The sequence below is a fragment of the Mauremys reevesii genome, linkage group 5 (genome assembly GCF_016161935.1).
Source record: "Mauremys reevesii isolate NIE-2019 linkage group 5, ASM1616193v1, whole genome shotgun sequence".
Classification (NCBI taxonomy): Eukaryota; Metazoa; Chordata; order Testudines; family Geoemydidae; genus Mauremys; species Mauremys reevesii.
The window spans coordinates 112,387,847-112,406,289 of NC_052627.1; positions in this window are offsets into that span (position 1 = coordinate 112,387,847).

Sequence of the window (18,443 nt, forward strand, 5' to 3'; positions counted from 1 at the left end):
TGTAACCGTTTTGTGACCGTGTGTGTGTCTGTGTGTGGTTGCGTGTGGCTTGCTAAAGGATAACTAAGGGTTAAGTCAGTTGTATGAAGTTTGGCATGTCTGCAGGAACCAATGTCAATGACTTTTAGATAGCCCAGTTACAGGTGCTTAACTGATGTACAGTCATCAAGGCCTTTGAAGGTTTGTCTGTCAAAGCTGGCCACAACGCCCCCTAGCCTGGGAGAGGAGAGGGGCCCTTTAGATGAGGGACCCTAAACAAAACCCTCTAGAACTGGTAAAAGGGCCCTGTTGAAGAAAGGCAGGGTAAAAGAGAAGCAGCCTTTTAATCCAGTCCCAGGAAACAGGAGTACCTAGGATAAGAAGTTAGTCCTCACTGAAACAAACAAAATAATTAATTTTCTTTAAATGGGTACTGAGCTGCTTCAGCTTTCATTCCCACCAGGCTAATACTCTTGTTGCTATGAAGCTCCAGTGTCACTTAAATCCTCTGGATAATGGTGACCAGACTCACTGACATTTAACCAACAGGCCTTCAATGTTAGTCCTTTGTTCAAATCAGTAGAGTAGGACCGGCACCTCATTCCCCTACGCACTTTTGTAGATTCCACCTGGTTATTGCTGTGATTCTAAAAGGAACAAAGCATGCAGCAGTTTCCTGTAGCAAGGGACCTTATGCACTCCCTCCTGGCTGCCTCCTAGGTTCTAGCTAATAAGTCTCCATGAAAGCCACCACCTATTGAGCTTTCTATATGCCACCTGTAGCCGAACACTTCAGAATCTTCTTGGGCAGCACCAGCAGGAAGGTATATATTCCAAACTGTTTCCTTAAGGCTCCTAGTAACAGCTTCCTTCACTTCAGTCCGGTCTGACAGTCCGAATGATTGAGGTTTTACTTCTCAGTTTCCAACTATTATAGTACAGAACTTTCCAGAACCTTCTCTGTCTTGTAACATTATCTTTAATGGGATTTTAATTAAAGAAATGTAATTTCAGAAGAAGATAGTATTTAATGGCCACTCTTTCCCCTCTATTGGAGCACAAAGCTACCTTTCTTCTAGAAGGGGATATGTGCAGGCAGGAAGGATGGTCTTGTACTTAAAATTCTAATCTAAGACTCCACCAATCTGAGTTCAGTTCCCAGCTGTGCTACAGTCTTCCTGTCTGATGGTGGGGAAGCCAATTAATCTTTCTGTGCCTCAGTTCTCCATATTTTTTTAAAAGAATATAATAATTCCGTAATTTACGTTGTGTTTTGAAGATAAATCCATAAACATCTGTCAGGCACTCAGACATTACTGTGATGGAGCCACAAAATCTCCCTAGATAGATCAGCCCATGCTCTCTAACCACAGAATTTATTGGTTAGAGCAGTGAACTGGTGGACAGAGCTCAATACTTTCCTCCGCACCCTTACTGACTTGCATTGTGATCTTGTGCAAAACTCTGTCTCCGATTTCTGCATTTGTAAAATGTGGGTTGTAGCTTATGTCACAAAAGTTGTCATGAGGTTTAGTTAATATTCGTAAATGGAGTTGAGATATCAATATATTACAAGATGCTACAGAATCAGTAGGCTAATGTATTCATCCCACAGTAACTCAAAGTTTAACTAAATTTGAGAGAATTACGTACAAGGTGATATGTTAGGTTGGAGTAGGTGTACTTAGCCTGTGTTCAAAGTGGCTGTGATCATGAATAACTTCCCAATAAAAGTACAGATAATTTCTTCAGGAGAAAAAAGGGTCATTGGTAGACATTTACATTTAAATGCCTAATGTGGCATAGCATACATCATTACTTTCTGTATCATACTCTGTATCTGCTAAGGGCCTGATCAAACACCTATTGAAGTCAATGGGAATCTTTCCATTGACTTCAGTGGGTTTTGGATCAGGCCCTAAATGTTAATGAAGCAACATTTTTGTAGCATATCTGATGAAGAGTAGGGAGGACCAGCTCACAAACCTTTCTGAGATGATTGGGCACTGCTAGTTACTGTATCAAGTAGGTCATTTCAAATCCAACTACTCTAGTTTAAATGAAGCAACTAATAGTCAAGCACTCAAGACTGTTCTTTACCTGAAATATTCATATGTCTACCCACGTTGACTTTTTGACCACTCAGGGTTTGTTAAAAAAGAACAGTTATGTCTGTTTCTTTTCGGTTTCTTTACAAATACTTAAATGGGGATGGTATCCCACTTGCCTTTAGCAATTAAGGGCTAAAAACAAAGTCTCTGCAGGAAACTCTTGATTCCTTCCCCCTCCCACCCCAAACATTCATAAGTCTCAGGATGTCATCCCTCAGTTAAAGTAGAACCTCTTACAAGAGAGTTATCTTTTGTTTTAATTTTAAAAGCCTCAGTAGAAATGCAAAAAGAAATTGTGTCTAAAGGCATATAAATAAATTATAAATCAGATTGTAATATCAACCTAAAAATGCTCTTTTGTAGACAAGATGCACCTGTTATGAATTTTGGAGAAAATGACAAAATAGCTTTTGGCACAAAAATACAGAATCTAGTAGGGAATACCACAATAAATAGTGAACTCACAATTAAAGTAAATTAAGTAGGATTTTCAAAGGCACTCAGTATTGACCTAAATCTCCTCCTAAACTACCATTGACTTTGGAAACACATTTAAGATAATGTTGAGCTCTTTTGAAAACAGCATCCTAAATTTGTCCACAATTACAATATATTAAATCCGAACTATGGAGCCAGAATCTTGGCTCTGTAAACTGGCATAGCTTCATTGTGGCCCATAATGATCTTTAGATCAACAAAGTAAAAATGTATTAAGAAGATTAGCAGGAAGGAGGCCAATGCCATCCTAAAAAAATGGGGAAATAACTGTAGGAGTGCTCTCCTGCCGACAAAGCCACTGCCGCTCGTGGGGGGTGGAAATGTTTTATTGGCAGGAGAGCTTTCTCCTGCCAACAAACAGCAGCTACACTGTTTGCCTTTTAGCAGCACAGATGTAGCAGCACAGCCGCGTCACTAAAACCTCGTAGTGTAGCCATAGCCTAAGCTTCTGTATAAACTTGAAAGTTTGTGGCTCTCACCAGCATAAGTTGGTCCAATAAAAGATATTGCCTCTCCCACCTTGTCTGTGAATTAGCATTTAGTCTTTTGGACCTCTTCTGTAAACACTGACAAGCTTTAAAAAATGTGACGTTTACATTTGAGTGAGCATATGAATATGTTTGGTGCTGATGTGTGAATTTGTGAAGGAAAAATGAATTACTTTATGAATATGTTGAATTGATAAGGAAACACACTGGTGCACTGTGGCCTCTTTCTATAAAGCAAATTTATCTGACCTTGGGGGAATTATCCCCAGTGCAAGGGAAAATCCTCCGGTGGCTCAGACGTTCCAAAGAGGCTCCTATGTCACCTCTTTTATTAATAAAATTATGGCAGATGAGGCAATCTCTGGCTGTGGTTTTGACTCTGCAGGGCTGAAAGTAGCCAGCATAAATTAAAGCAGCCATCAGGTCAGACATTGTTATTTATTTGTTAATCTCATGTACTTAAAAAAATGCAAGAAGCATATTCTCAAAAAGAGAAAGGGGACAGAAGCTGGAACAGGAACCAGTGTGTAAAAAACAAACAAAAAAAAGTAAAATAGGAAGTGGAGCTAGGCCTGCTGCACCAAAAATATTGAACCAGAAGCCTTTGTACGGGGTCTCACTCTCCTCTATACGGAACCCTTGGACATACCAATGCACTATGAGGAAAGGGAACTGGCAAATTCAAAGGAAATCGAACGTGTCACATTTTGCCCCAAGCCTGTTTAAAGCAGTGACTTTCTAGCTATAGCTGAAGCAAGTCAATAAGGGCCTCTGAATGACATGTCACATCCCATGTTCTTTCACAGGATGCCTGTGAGCTCTCTTGCATGACAATTTTTCTTGACAGCTTATTCTACGCTATAATTTTTTGCATTTAAGTAGGGTCTTTCATGTGGTGATCTCATATACAGTCCTTTACAAGTGGTGTGTATCACTATTATATAGTTAGTAGGGCTGTCAAGCAATTAAAAAAAGTTATCATGATTAATAGCGCGATTAATCGCACTGTTGAACAGTAATATTTAAATAAATGATATTCTATTTTTAGATGTTTTCTACATTTTCAAATATATTGATTTCAATTACAACACAGAATACGAAGTGTATGGTGCTTACTTTATATTTATTTTTAATACAAATATTGGCACTGTAAGAAAACAAAAGAAATAGTATATTTCGATTCACCTAAACAAGTACTGCAGGGCAATCTCTTTATCATGAAAGTTGAATTTACAAATGTCGAATTACGTACAAAAAAAAACTGCATTCAAAAATAAAACAATGTAAAACTTCAGGGCCTACAAGTCTACTCCGTCCTACTTCAGCCAATCGCTCAGACAAACAAGTTTGGTTACGTAGAAGCAGCAAAGAATCCTGTGGCACCTTATAGACTAACAGAAGTTTTGCAGCATGAGCTTTCGTGGGTGAATACCCACTTCTTCGGATGCAAGCAGTGGAAATTTCCAGGGACAGGTGTGTATATATAAGCAAGCAAGAAGCAAGCTAGAGATAACGAGGTTAGATCAATCAGGGAGGATGGGGCCCTGTTCCAGGAGCTGAGGTGTGAAAGCCAAGGGAGGAGAAACTGGTTCTGTAATTGGCAAGCCATTCACAGTCTTTGTTTAGTCCTAAGCTGATGGTGTTAAATTTGCAGATGAACTGGAGCTCAGCAGTTTCTCTTTGAAGTCTGGTCCTAAAGTTTTTTTGTTGTAGGATGGCCACCTTAACATCTGCTATTGTGTGGCCAGGGAGGTTGAAGTGTTCTCCTACAGGTTTTTGTATATTGCCATTCCTAATGTCTGATTTGTGTCCATTTATCCTTTTCCTTAGAGACTGTCCAGTTTGGCCAATGTACATAGCAGAGGGGCATTGCTGGCATATGATGGCATATATTACATTGGTGGACGTGCAGGTGAATGAACCGGTGATGGTGTGGCTGATCTGGTTAGGTCCTGTGATGGTGTTGCTGGTGTAGATATGTGGGCAGAGTTGGCATCGAGGTTTGTTGCATGGGTTGGTTCCTGAGCTAGAGTTACTATGGTGCGGTGTGCAGTTGTTGGTGAGAATATGCTTTGGTTACATTTGCTGGAGATAATGGTGTCCACTTCTTGTTTACAATGTCACCTGAAAGTGAGAACAGGCGTTTGCATGGCACTGTTGTAACCGGCATCACAAGATATTTACATGCCAGATGTGCTAAATATTCATATGTCCCTTTATGCTTCAACCACCATTCCAGAGGACATGCTTCCATGCTGATGATGGGTTCTGCTTGATAACAATCCAAAGCAGAGGAGACTGATGCATGTTCATTTTCATCATCTGAGTTAGATGCCACCAGCAGGTTGATTTTGGGCTGGGGGGGGGTTCAGGTTCTGTAGTTTCCGCATCAGAGTGTTGCTCTTTGAAGACTTCTGAAAGCATGCTGTACACCTCGTCCCTCTGATTTTGAACAGCATTTCAGATTCTTAAACCTTGGGTCAAGTGCTTTAGCTATTTTTAGAAATCTCACATTGGTACCTTCTTTGTGTTTTGTCAAATCTGCAGTGACAGTGTTCATAAATCAAACAATATGTGCTGGGTCATCATCTGAGACTGCTATAACATGAAATATATGGCAGAATGTGGATAAAACAGAGCAGGGGACATACAATTCTCCCCCAAGAAGTTCAGTCACAAATTTAATTAATGTGATATTTTTTTAACAAAGATCATCAGCATGGAAGCATGTCCTCCGGAATGGTCGCTGAAGCATAAAGGGGCATAGGAATGTTTAGCATATCTGGCATGTAAATACCTTGCAACACTGGCTACCAAAGTGCCATGCAAACACCTGTTCTGACTTTCAGGTGATGTAAATAAAAAGTAGGCCGCAGTACCTCCCGTAAATGTAAACAAACTTGTTTAACTTAGCGATTGGCTGAACAAGAAGTAGGACTGAGTGGACTTGTAGGCTCTGAAGTTTTACATTGTTTTGTTTTTGAGTGCAGTTATGTAACAACAAATGTAGATTTTTTTGTTGTTACATAAGTTACACTTTCACGATAGAGATTGCACTACAGTACTTGTACAAGGTGACTTGAAAAATACTATTTATTTTGTTTATCATTTTTACAGTGCAAATATTTGTAATAAAAAATAATAAAGTGAAAACTGTACACTTGTATTCTGTGTTGTAATAGAAATCAACATATTTGAAAATGTAGGAAAACATCCAAAATATTTAATACATTTCAATTGGTATTCTATTGTTTAACAGTGCAATTAATTGTGATTAATTTTTTTAATTGCAGTTAATTTTTTGAGTTAATCGCGTGAGTTAACTGCAATTAATCAACAGCCCTAATAGTTAGTGTCATGAATAGAACCCGTGTTTTCTGACTCCCTGTCCACTGCTTTCATCACTAGACTAAACTACATCTTTGGAATAGATGTGCATTATTTAACTCTCTTATTACCAGTTACTAAACCTAGATTTACTTGAATCTCAAGGATCTGCTGTTTTCCCAGTTACTAGTGGCAGTGGTTAGAAATGCTGGATGTATAAAGTGAACAGCTCTTTGCCAAGCAAAGGTGCATGACCTATGCACAACTTAAGCCTCCAAAACAGAGGTTAAGTGAGATTTTAAAAGATACATAGGCATTTTGCTGTCTCTCTGCACAGAGTGAATTTTACCCTTAGAAAATGACTGTCTGATGAGGTATAGTTCATTTTACAGTATCGTTTAACAAGGCATCTCAGAGGTATATGCATTTGGAAAGGCATTACTGGACTAAACATCCAGCTCCTAAAATACATCTATACGGAAGGGAAAAAAAGTGGCATTGAGTCAGCCTGGGTCAATGGGCTTATGCTACAGGGCTAAAAATAGCAATGTAGATGTTCAGACTTGGGCTGGAGCCTGGGCTCTGAGGCCTTCCCCCTACGCCAGGTTTCAGAGCCCAAGCTGGAGTGTCTATGTGGCTATTTTTAGCTTATAGCATGAGCCCTGGAGCCCGACTCAGATGACATGGGCTCTGAGATTTACTAGCATGGGGTTATTTTGTCATGTAGACATACCCCTAGACACATTTCATGTGATTGAGCTAACTCCCTTAAAATTAATTCCTGAAACTAACAGACAAATTCAATGAAACTATTTTATTCGTTGTTTGAATTTTCAACCAAAATAATCTGGATTAAAGATATTTACATTACAACAGAAGATCCTATTATGGTACTTTTCCTTTTGTAATCTTTTTGCAGTGACGAAAGTGAAGACATTACCATCTAGAGTATATGCTGTGTGCCATAGTTACAATTGCTTCTGGAATTTCCCCTTTTCCAGTGAGATATCATTTAACATACTACTAGCCTGTGTAACAAACTGGTATACATGCCAGTGAGAGCTGATATGCCTTTTCTCCAGTGCCAAGCCATTAATCCTGATAACACACCATCATTAAGAGACATACTAAAGCCCTCAATAACATAACTGTGCTTTCTTTTGGCTAAGTAATTCAAATGGCATTGCTCTCCACTCTGTGTTAACACTTTCTTGGTGTCATGTAAACAGCATGCCATTGCTACTACTAGCAAATGCCCATATTTTTTTTAGTCTTTTACATGCTATCGTATCCCCTCAAAAAACCATTTTTCCTCCATCCCAACTTGCTATATACCCCAAAAGTAATTTAAATGGTAGTTATTTTACTTCCTATACATCCATGATGCCTTACATACCACTCAATAGATCTTTTGACAAAACAAATGGTAAACCCAAGTCACTAAATAGCCAGATTAGACTGTAGGTTCCTCTAAATTCAATTTACACACTTTGTAAAGCCCCATGTATTTCTAACAGTGCTCATTTTGTTCAACCTTGAAAATATTGGCTTTTATCATACTTGGAGTGCTGTGAAGCTAGTCAACTAAAATTGTTCCAAAAACTCTAGGGAGAGTTTGGACTGTTGTAAACCATGCATGGAGTTTACTCTGTCTTCTCTTAGAAGTGTTAACAACATGGACGTTAAAAATGTCCTAATGTAAATTTTTTACTCAGATTAATGGAACTAGCAACCATACTAAATTTCACCGCTTCATTCATTTCACTTTCAGTTTTTATTTATCCTTCATCTCTACATCTATTTATATACTATAACCATCGTGAAGTAGAGAGAGCTTGACTTAACGCATTTTTGAGCTATGCAGGCCTGATCCAAAGTCTGAGGCAAAGGAAAGATTCCAATTGACTACAATGAACTTTGGATCAGAGCCTATAAAATAAATAATATTATGACACTTGCAACTAAAGAGTTGCATAATGGAAGTAAGGACTCTCTGGCTGGCTGCCCCTAGCATATTCATACTAGCATACCCTACTGCTTCCGACCTAATCAGAGTGCCCTGTTTCTAGCCTATACAATCTGCTCAGTCTAAAAGAAGCCAAATATAGGCTTATGAATTATTTTGGTACAATACTTCTAATGGGAGATTACTTATTAACAATGGAGAATTATCCTTAGCAATACATCCCTGTGACCCAGGGATCCCTTGATGCCAATTGGCAGAATACACAAGGGATGCATAGAGTTTTACAGGGGTCCCCTGGGTCAGATATATGCACAGTAATTCACCAAAGGGTGGCATCTGTGGCCTCTACTAAGAGCCAGTGGCCCACTGGTCATCATAACTTGCACATACATTTTTAAATGATTATGTATCTATACTGAAAATTATGTTCTTATGGTAAGGCAGGTCACCAGGAGGTCTGCCGTGCACTGTCCACTTTACAATATAGGTCTACTTGCATGTGGAGTCAAAATGCTAATCAAGAGATTGTGAAATCTTCAAGCGAGGGAATGTATGGGAAGAAATAAAACAGCAGGATGGGATCCTGTTTATGAGAAAAGACTCTGGCTTGCTGGTATGTATGTGGGGCAGAGGTACCCCCTGAATCTTCCACCAAGGAAGCAAGCTGTCTGTTTGGCTTGTCTCATGAACTAAAGGTCACAGTTGAGCCTTGTTGTAAAACACTACAAGGACTTCGGAGGTGAGCATTTGCTCTAAGACATGAAAGGAACTAGTTACATAAATCTAGGGTTTAGAATGCAAATTATGATTTTATTTAATATATTTAATTCTCTGTTTCCAATATTTAATCTGAATCTCGTCTCTGTTAAATAAACTCTTGCTTGTTTTCACTGTAAACATATCTAAGTGCTGTGTTACGCAGAGCTGTGATCTAGGCTGTAACTAGTAGAGCTGGGTGGTACTGTTCTTTTGGGAACAGCAAATCTGTATGGCAAGTGTCCAGGGGAACAGCAGCTGGATGCTCCAGGGAAATGCTTGGAGGGCTCAAGGGTTGTGTGTGCCTATCACTATGCAGAAGGACAGCAGAACAGGTATAGGCAGAGTGGGGAGTACTTGTGTTGCTCGTGACTGGTGGAGTCAGGGATCTGAACTCTGGCAGATAAGAACATAAGAATGGCCCTACTGGGTCAGACCAAAGGTCCATCTAGCCCCATATCCTGTCTTCTGACAGTGGCCAGTGCCAGGTGCCCCAGATGGAATGAACAGAACAGGTAATCATCAAGTGATCCATCCCCTGTCGCTCATCCCCAGCTTCAGGCAAATAGAGGTTAGAGACACCATTCCTGCCCATCCTGGCTAATATCCATTGATCCTATCCTCCATGAATTTATCTAGTTCTTTTTTGAACCCTGTTATGGTCTTGGCCTTCACAACATCCTCTGGCAAGGAGTTCCACAGGTTGACTGTGTGTTGTGTGAAGAAATACTTCTTTTTATTTGTTTGATACAGATAAGGCTTGCTCAGACTATGGGCCTGTTGTAGCAAGGTGCCTCACGGGCCTGGGTACCCCCAGGAAGCGTCACAATCACCCCAAACAAAATAAAAATGTGTAACAAACAAATCAACCAAACAAGTTCTATGGGACACTTGCTATGGGAAAGTCACAAAGGATAGGCCTTCAAAAAACAGGTTAAAAACAGAATTAATCTAATCTTACAGAGTTTTGCTTTCTTTTGAGTGGAGTCATTCTGGAAGACTACTTGATTACTGAGTTTGAACCGTCATGGCAAACAATGGTTTCTAAAAAATCCAAGTACGTACTTCAGAATCAGATCCTCACTAGATGGAAAAGTGATAACATCCTGGATATAATTCACTGCATAATTGAAGTTTCCTCTGTTGGATGAATAAACCCCTTGTGTACAAACACGTTTGCTGCTTTACACAATGCAGGCTGGATATGGTGTACTTCTGAATAAAATGCAGCTCTCTCTGTTTCAGAGCTCTTACTGAAGGTCTCTGAGGTAAAGGATGGCATTGCTCACAGATAACTTAACAACTCCCCAACGGTGAGATGTAATATTCTATGACTCAAGTTATGTCCTGCTGCATTTTCTGGCATAACTTACTTCTGTCTTAGTCTTGCCTATTAGGTCTCTCTCAGTACTGTAGAATTTCACTGATGTTGTGCCCTCAAAAACTTACTGAATTCAATTGGTGTTGCAGGTGCTCATTACTTCTGGAAATCAGGTCACTTTCTTTAGGTGCCTAAATGTGGATGTAAGTGCATAACTCTGGGCTCCCAACTTTGACAATGTTTAGCTTTGGATTGCAATTACAAAAATCAAAACTTAAGAGTGCCACTGAGAGTACATTGAATTGTGTGGGAGGGATACAGAATTGAGCAGACTTATAATGAGCAGTGGGCAATACGTCACATGGTCTTAAAATTAATTTGGCTCTTACCAGTAACATCAGTGGTATGCTAGTTGGAGCAGAGGCTATGTCAGACACCAGTATAAAATGTGACACATGCTAATGGAATGTGTGGCACGGTACCACTAGCAAAGCAATATGCAACAGAGCACCAGGATTCAAAATAAAATGCTGATGTCAAATAGCCTACTATAGAGGATACTGCCTAGTCTACTACCTCAGAACACTCAAAGGTATGCTAGTGACAGCTGGAGGCCAGCATGCCTTATAAGTGTGTGTATGTCTGGCTGTAATATTGGAATTTCTTTTTGAAAATAGTTAACACCGGACCAGGGCAGCTCCAGGCACCAGCCCAGCAAGCAGGTTCCTGGGGCGGTCAACAGAGAGGGAGGCACGTCGGGCTCTTCGGCAGCAATTTGGTGCGGGGTCCCTCACTCCCTCTCGGAGCGAAGGACCCGCCGCTGAATTGCCGCCAAAGACTGAAGCAGCGGCAGTAGAGCTGATTGCAATTGCGGCTTTTTTTTTGCTGCTTGGGATGGCAAAAACCCTGGAGCCGGCCCTGCACCTGACATACACTAATCAATGTCAAGTCTTGATTTTTTGTCTCCACTATATTTCCATTTGTTTCTTCATACTGTTAGCAACAGGATTATTACCAAATAGTACAGCTTTTCTTATCAGGCCAGATCAAGAATAACCATTTAGAGTGGGGTAGAGTTTTTGCTTTATCTCATTATGAAGGTGTTTGGGCTACTGGAAGTATTAAACACCACATCCAGCTCTTTCAGGCCCTTCCCTCAGGGCATGGTTTATTTAATTCATATTAGAAACAAACAGTTATTTCCCTAGCAAACACAAGCTGCAGAGACCCAGAGATCTTTCAGTCTGCACCTCTCTCTACTCCAGGACCAAACACAGGAGCCAACCTCCCTCCTGCAGCTCTCCTCCAATTGAGCTCTGTTAATGCTTCACAGGCATCACCTGACCATCTTCCCAGCTGAGTCTGATAATTAAAGAAGATTGGGCCCAGGCTCCAGGGCCCTTAAAGGACAGGCCACCCTGTATCAAAAGGGTACGTACCTCTGGAAAGAACAAAAGTCTAGAGGTGTTTTGGAAGCTAGATATATTTTTTTTTGTTACAAACAACTATTTTAATACCACATCTACTTTGTAGTAGGCATGGAAACAATGCTAATGCTGAAAATCTGCAGCATAACAGTAAAAATAACCAATGTATAATCATAGAAGTATAGAACTGGAAAGACTAAATAATAACTAGACAATCCCAGACCAGTGTTTGTCTAACCTGTTCTTAAAAACCACCAGTGATTCCACTATCTCCCTAGGCAATTTGTTCCAGTGCTTAACCACCCTGACAGGAAATTTTTCCTGATGTTCAAGCTAAGCTACCTTTGCTAAAATTTATGCCCGTTGCTTCTTGTCCTATCCTCAGAAGTTAACAAGAACAATTATTCACCTTCCTCCTTGTAACAACCTTTGATGTACTTGAAAACTGTTACCATGTCCCCTCTCAATTTTCTCTTCTCCAGACTAAACAAACCCAGTATTTTCAATCTTTCCTCATAGGTCATGTTTTCTAGATCTTTAATCATTTTTGTTGCTGTCCTCTAGAGTAGACTTTCTACAATTTGTTCACATTTTTCCTGTAATGTGGTGCCCAGAACTGAACACAATACTCCTTATTGAGGCCTCATCAGCATGGAATAGAGCGGAAGAATTACTTCTTGTGTCTTGCTTACAACACTCCTGCAAATATACCCCAGAATGGTGTTCACTTTTTTCCCAGCAGTGTTACACTGTAGACTCATATTTAGCTTGTGATTTAGTATAACACCCAGGCCCCTTTCACCTGTACTCAGGGCCGGTGCAAGGATGTTTTGCGCCCTAGGCGAAACTTCCACCTTGCGCCCTCCCCCCCCACCCTGAGGTGCCCCCTCCCCCCGCGGAAGCACCCCCCCTCCACCCTGAGGAGCCCCCTCCCCCGCAGCAGCTCCCCACCCCCACCCTCCGCCCTGAGGCACCCCCCCGCCTCAGCTCACCCCTGCTCCGCTCACGAGCACGAGCACCCCGAGCACGCTGTCGCTGCTTCACTTCTCCCGCCTCCTCCCCGAGCATGCCGTCACTGCTTCACTTCTCCCGCCTCACCAGGCGGGAGGTGGGAGAAGTGAAGCAGCAACAGTGTGCTCGGGGAGGCGGTGGGGCAGGGGTGAGCTGGGGCTGGGAGTTCCCCTGCGTGCTGCCCTCCCTCCCCCCTCACTTGCTGCAGGCGGCCCTCCCCGTGCTCCCCTGCCCCAGCTCCCTGACTAAATGCCGGTGGCAACCAGGGCGGCCGAAGATCTGGCTGCTGCGGTCACTGCCGAAGAAAATGATGACCCCCAAATCCTAGTGCCCTAGGCGACCACCTAGTTCGCCTAAATGGTTGCACCAGCCCTGCCTGTACTCCTTCGTAGGCAGTCATTTCCCATTTTGAATGTGTGCAACTGATTGTTCCTTCCTAAGTGGAGTACTTTGCATTTGTCTTTATCGAATTTCATCCTATTTACAGACCATTTCTCCAGTTTGTCCAAATTATTTGAATTTTAATTCTATCCCCCAAAGTATTTGCAGCCTCTCCCAGCTTGGTATTGGCCGCAAACTTTCTAAGTGTACTCTATGCCATTATCTAAATAATTTATGAAGATATTGAGTAGAACTGAACTCAGGTCCAATCCCTGTGGGGTCCCACTTGATATGCCCTTCTAGCTTGACTGTGAACCACTGATAACTGTTCTCTGGGAACGGTTTTCCACCCAGTTATGCACCCACCTTATAGTAGCTCCATCTATATTGTATTTCCCTAGTTTTGTTTATAAGACAGTCATACAAGACAACAGCATCAAAAGCCTTACTAAAGTCAAGATATGCCACTTCCCCTTATCCACAAGGCTTGTTACACTGTCAAAGAAACATTCCCACATTCTATGGCAAAGGTAACACATGACCCAAAATGCAACAAACCCCCTTTTTTTGTTGGTGGTTAGGAAGAGAGGAACTGTAATGCTCAATATTATTGACAATTGTAAGCTGCCCTACATAATTTAGAGTAAGTGTGTCTGACCATTTGGACCACCACAGAAATAGGATGTGTTCCTTAAGTCTGTTCCTATGAGTATGATTTTTAAATAACACAGAGCAAGCAGACTCTATGGTCCATTTAGTCTCATATCCTATTGGACACTGGTCAAACCTTGATACTTCAGAAAAAGGCATAAAACCTCCATACTACACCTAACTATATAATACTTGGCTATGGGTAAATTTCTTCTGAACTCTAAAGGGTGTTTAGCTTATGCCTTGAATCATGAGAAATGAGCGTTTATCTAGAGCAACAGCAGACACTATTTTTATGCATATGTATTCTTATGTCTAATCTTTATAACAGCTGAATCTTACTAAGGCATTTGCCTCAATATTATCCTGTGACAGGGAATTCCAGGGGTCAATCATACAACACTCCTTTTATCATTTTAAAATCAATTGCCTTTTAATGACTGTTCCCTTGATTTTATAAATTGTCCTATAATTCAATCTTAAATTCTAGAGGAATATAATTTATTTTCTCTTGTAGTCCCATGCATTTTAATCTCAATTTGTATTTAAACTCCTTCCCATGCCTCTAATTACTGATGGCGTATTTTTATGGACTATTATCTCTGCTAAATATCTTGATGTCCAAAACTGAATGTTCCTGGTGAAAACATGCCCTTAATTTATACAATGGTGTTATGTTTTCTATATTATCCATATCCTTTCCTTTTCTTAATATAGCCTAGCGTTTTAGAGAGGTCTTAATTAAGCTGCTGTTGACACTGACACCTAGATCTTTCTCCTGAGAGGCTATAACTAATTTTGTACCCATCAGTGTGTACTGGAGCTAGAACCTATCATTACATTAGTAATAGTACCAGCTAGAGCTGTGCACACTGATCCAAATATACAGAGAAGTGAGGCTTTATTTAAAAACAAAATGATTAAAGTGCTACACAAAGTTTAGGTTTAGACATGGCAGATTGAAACTAAACTCATTGAAACTAAACACATTGGTCAAGATCCTAGCTCCAGACCAGTGACTGTTGCAGTTTGGCATGTACCAAGGTGGCCAACAATCTAGTTCTCAGCATAAAGTTTCAAGGCTATTCTACTTTACAGTGGCTATCTATGGCCCTCAAGGCCCATTTCAGCAGCCAGGAATAACACACAGTGCGCCTCGGAAAGCAGGCTGCAGGTTTTCCAGGGCAGAGGCTCTGCTCCCTGGGGAGAGAAGGGAGGGAGGCCATGACTGGCAGCTCGGCGGGGTCTCTTGCATGGAGGGGCAGCTAAGCCGCTTTAACCCACCTCCCTACACCACAGCTTTCTACCCTCCTGACTGGAGAGGATAGACCCATTTCACCTTGCGGCTCTTTGAATCCTACCCTGCCCGCCGCACCCATCCACACCCAAACCCAGTCTGCTTCCCTTCCCCTCCCTAGCCAAACCCGATCCTCCCAGTGACCAAACGTGGTCTGCTCCCCTTGCACTCCCTAGCCAAACCCAAACCCTCACTGACCGAACCCAGTCTGCTTCCCCTCCCCACCAAACCCGATACTCCACTGACTCAACCCAGTCTGCTTCCCTTCTGCTCCCCAGACAAACCCAATCTCCCACTGATCCGAACCCAGTCTGCTTCCTTCTCCTCTCAGCCAAACTCGAACTGTCACTGACTGAATCAGGTCTGCTTCCCCTCCCCAGCCAAACCCAATCCTCCCAGTGACTGAACCCAGTCTGCAGACTGCTCCCCTTTCACTCCCCAGCCAAACCCGAACCCCCACTGACCGAACCTGGTCTGCTTCCCTTCCCCACCTAACCCGATACCCCACTGACTCAGTCTGCTTCCCTTCCCCTCCCCAGCCAAACCCGATCCTCCCAGTGACCGAACCTTGTCTGCTTCCCTTCCGCTCCCCAGACAAACCCAGTCCCCCATTGACCCAAACCCAGTCTGCTTCCTTCTCCTCCAGACCAAACTCAAACCGTCACTGACTGAATCCTGTCTGCTTCCCTTCCCCTCCCCAGCCAAACCCAAATCCCCACTGACCGAACCCAGTCTGCTTCCCTTCCCTGCGGAAAAATAAATTCTAAATTATAACGTGTTACTCTATGACAGTGTATTGAGTATAATGTATGTGATTTATTTTAAGATCCATGCTATGTTGTGCGAAGTGAAAACAATAACAATGTCAGCACTGTCAGGTTATTCATTTATTTTCATTAAATATGTAGACTAAATAATTAAATTAATAAATTTTCAAGCCGAACGTGTAATTCTAATGAACAGTGCCACATTATGCAGTATTCATTTTTTAAAGTTTTTAATAAGCGATGCTGGGGGAAGGGGGGGCACAAGATGGAAGTTTCGTCTAGGGCACAAAATATTCTTGCACCAGCCCTGCACACAGAAGGGGGGATTCACCAGTTACACCACATTTCACCTGACCATGCTGTTTGAACCAGGGGCTAGGAAAGTGTTGGTACAGGCTCCACTCTTGTGGCTCTATGCCACATGAACATTCTCTTAGTCAGGGGGTACGTCCAGACTACCCACCGGATCGGCGGGTAGCGATAGATCTATCGGGTATCGATATATCACATCCCGTCTAGATGCGATATATCGATCCCTGAACGCGCTCCCGTCAGCTCCAGAACTCCACCAGGGTGAGAGGTGGAAGCAGAGTCGACAGGAGAGCCACGGCCGTTGATCCTGCGCTGTGAGGACGGGAGGTAAGTCGAAATAAGATACGTCAACTTCAGCTACGCTATTCCCGTAGCTGAAGTTGCGTATCTTACATCCAGGGCCGGCTCCAGACCCCAGCACGCCAAGCATGTGCTTGGGGCGGCATGCCGCGGGGGGCGCTCTGCCAGTCACCGGGAGGGCGGCAGGCGGCTCCGGTGGACCTCCCACAGGCGTGCCTGCGGAGGGTCCACTGGTCCTGCGGCTTCGGTGGAGCATCCGTAGGCATGCCTGCAGGAGGTCCACCGGACCCGCGGGACCGGCGACCGGCAGAGCGCCCCCCGCGGCGTGCAGCCGTGCTTGGGGCAGCGAAATCGCTAGAGCCGCCCCTGCTTACATTGACATTTCCCCCGCCCCACCCCAGTGTAGACCAGCACACAGAGAATCTGCAAGGCTTAAATTTGTCAGGTCCATTTTCCAGTATTATTTATGGCCCTTTTGACCAGCTGACTTGTGCTAAGCAGTTGCAGAATGGTAAGAATCTGGAGTGACATTCTGGTTTACTGAAGTCAATGGATGTTTTGCCTTTGATTTCAGTGGAGCCAGGATTTCACCCTAGTCCCTGATCTTAGGCCTGATCTTCACTAGAAAATTAGGTCAGTTTAACTAGAGATCAGGGGTGTTAAAAATCGACACCCCTGAGCAGCATTGTTAAGCCGACCTAGGTCCCCATGTAGACAGCACTAGGTCGACAGAAGAATTCTTCTATCAGCTACCACCTCTTGGAAAGATGTATTACCTATGCTGTTAGGAAAACCCCTCCTGTCTAGAGTGAATGATGCACTACAGCAGCACAGTTGCAACAGTGCAGCTGTGCTGCTATAGCACTTTAAGTGTAGACCTATCCTTAGTCAACAAGTTTCATGTTGCCAAATCTCCTGTTTAATATTTGCATGAAGCCACTAGAGGAAACCTTTATATGTTTTATCCTCCAATATCACCAGTATGTTTACAATACTCAGCACTGTTCCTTTTCATGGAACCTAGATTCCACATTCCCAATGTGTCCCCTTGGAAGTCGATCAGAACAAGAGGCTAATGAATTTCAAGGCACAATTCAAGATTTATTTGTTTTCGGTTTTGTTCAATGTTGTTGTATTTGCACTTAAAGTGCCTATCTTCCATTGTATTAGCCACTTTTGGAAATTGGTCATACAACTATCAGGTATTTGCAGTGTTATAGCTGTGCTGGTCCCAGGATATGAAAGAGACAAAGTAATATCTTTTATTGGGCCAATAGGTATTGTAAATTAGCCCCATTGTACAGTAAACTAACAAATCCCTTATATCAAACTTCCTACTCCATTTTTGTTTGTTTGCCTGGGGGCTGTTTTCCCCATTTAGGCCTCAAGAAATGGAGATAAACAGGCTGCAACATCACTCCCCAGGAGCCAAAATGCAGCACAAGGAGGCCTATTTGCTTATCAGTCTTCCAAAGGAGCGCTGATCATTCACCACTCTACCAAAACTTGTGTGCAACATTTTGTTAAGTGGTGTAGAAATGCAAAAAGACAGTGAACTACATTTTAAGGAGCTGCTAACATGTGCCCAGGGCCCTATTGCTGACCTGCAAATTTATTACTACACCTCTACCTTGATATAACGTGACCTGATATAACACAAATTCGGATATAACGCAGTAAAGCAGTGCTCCGGGGGGGCGGAGCTGCACACTCTGGTGGATCAAAGCAAGTTCAATATAACGAGGTTTCACCTATAACACGGTAAGATTTTTTGGCTCCCGAGGATGGCGTTATATCGAGATAGAGGTGTACTTATTAAATAACTTGTATTATTATAAGAAGGGTTTTTTC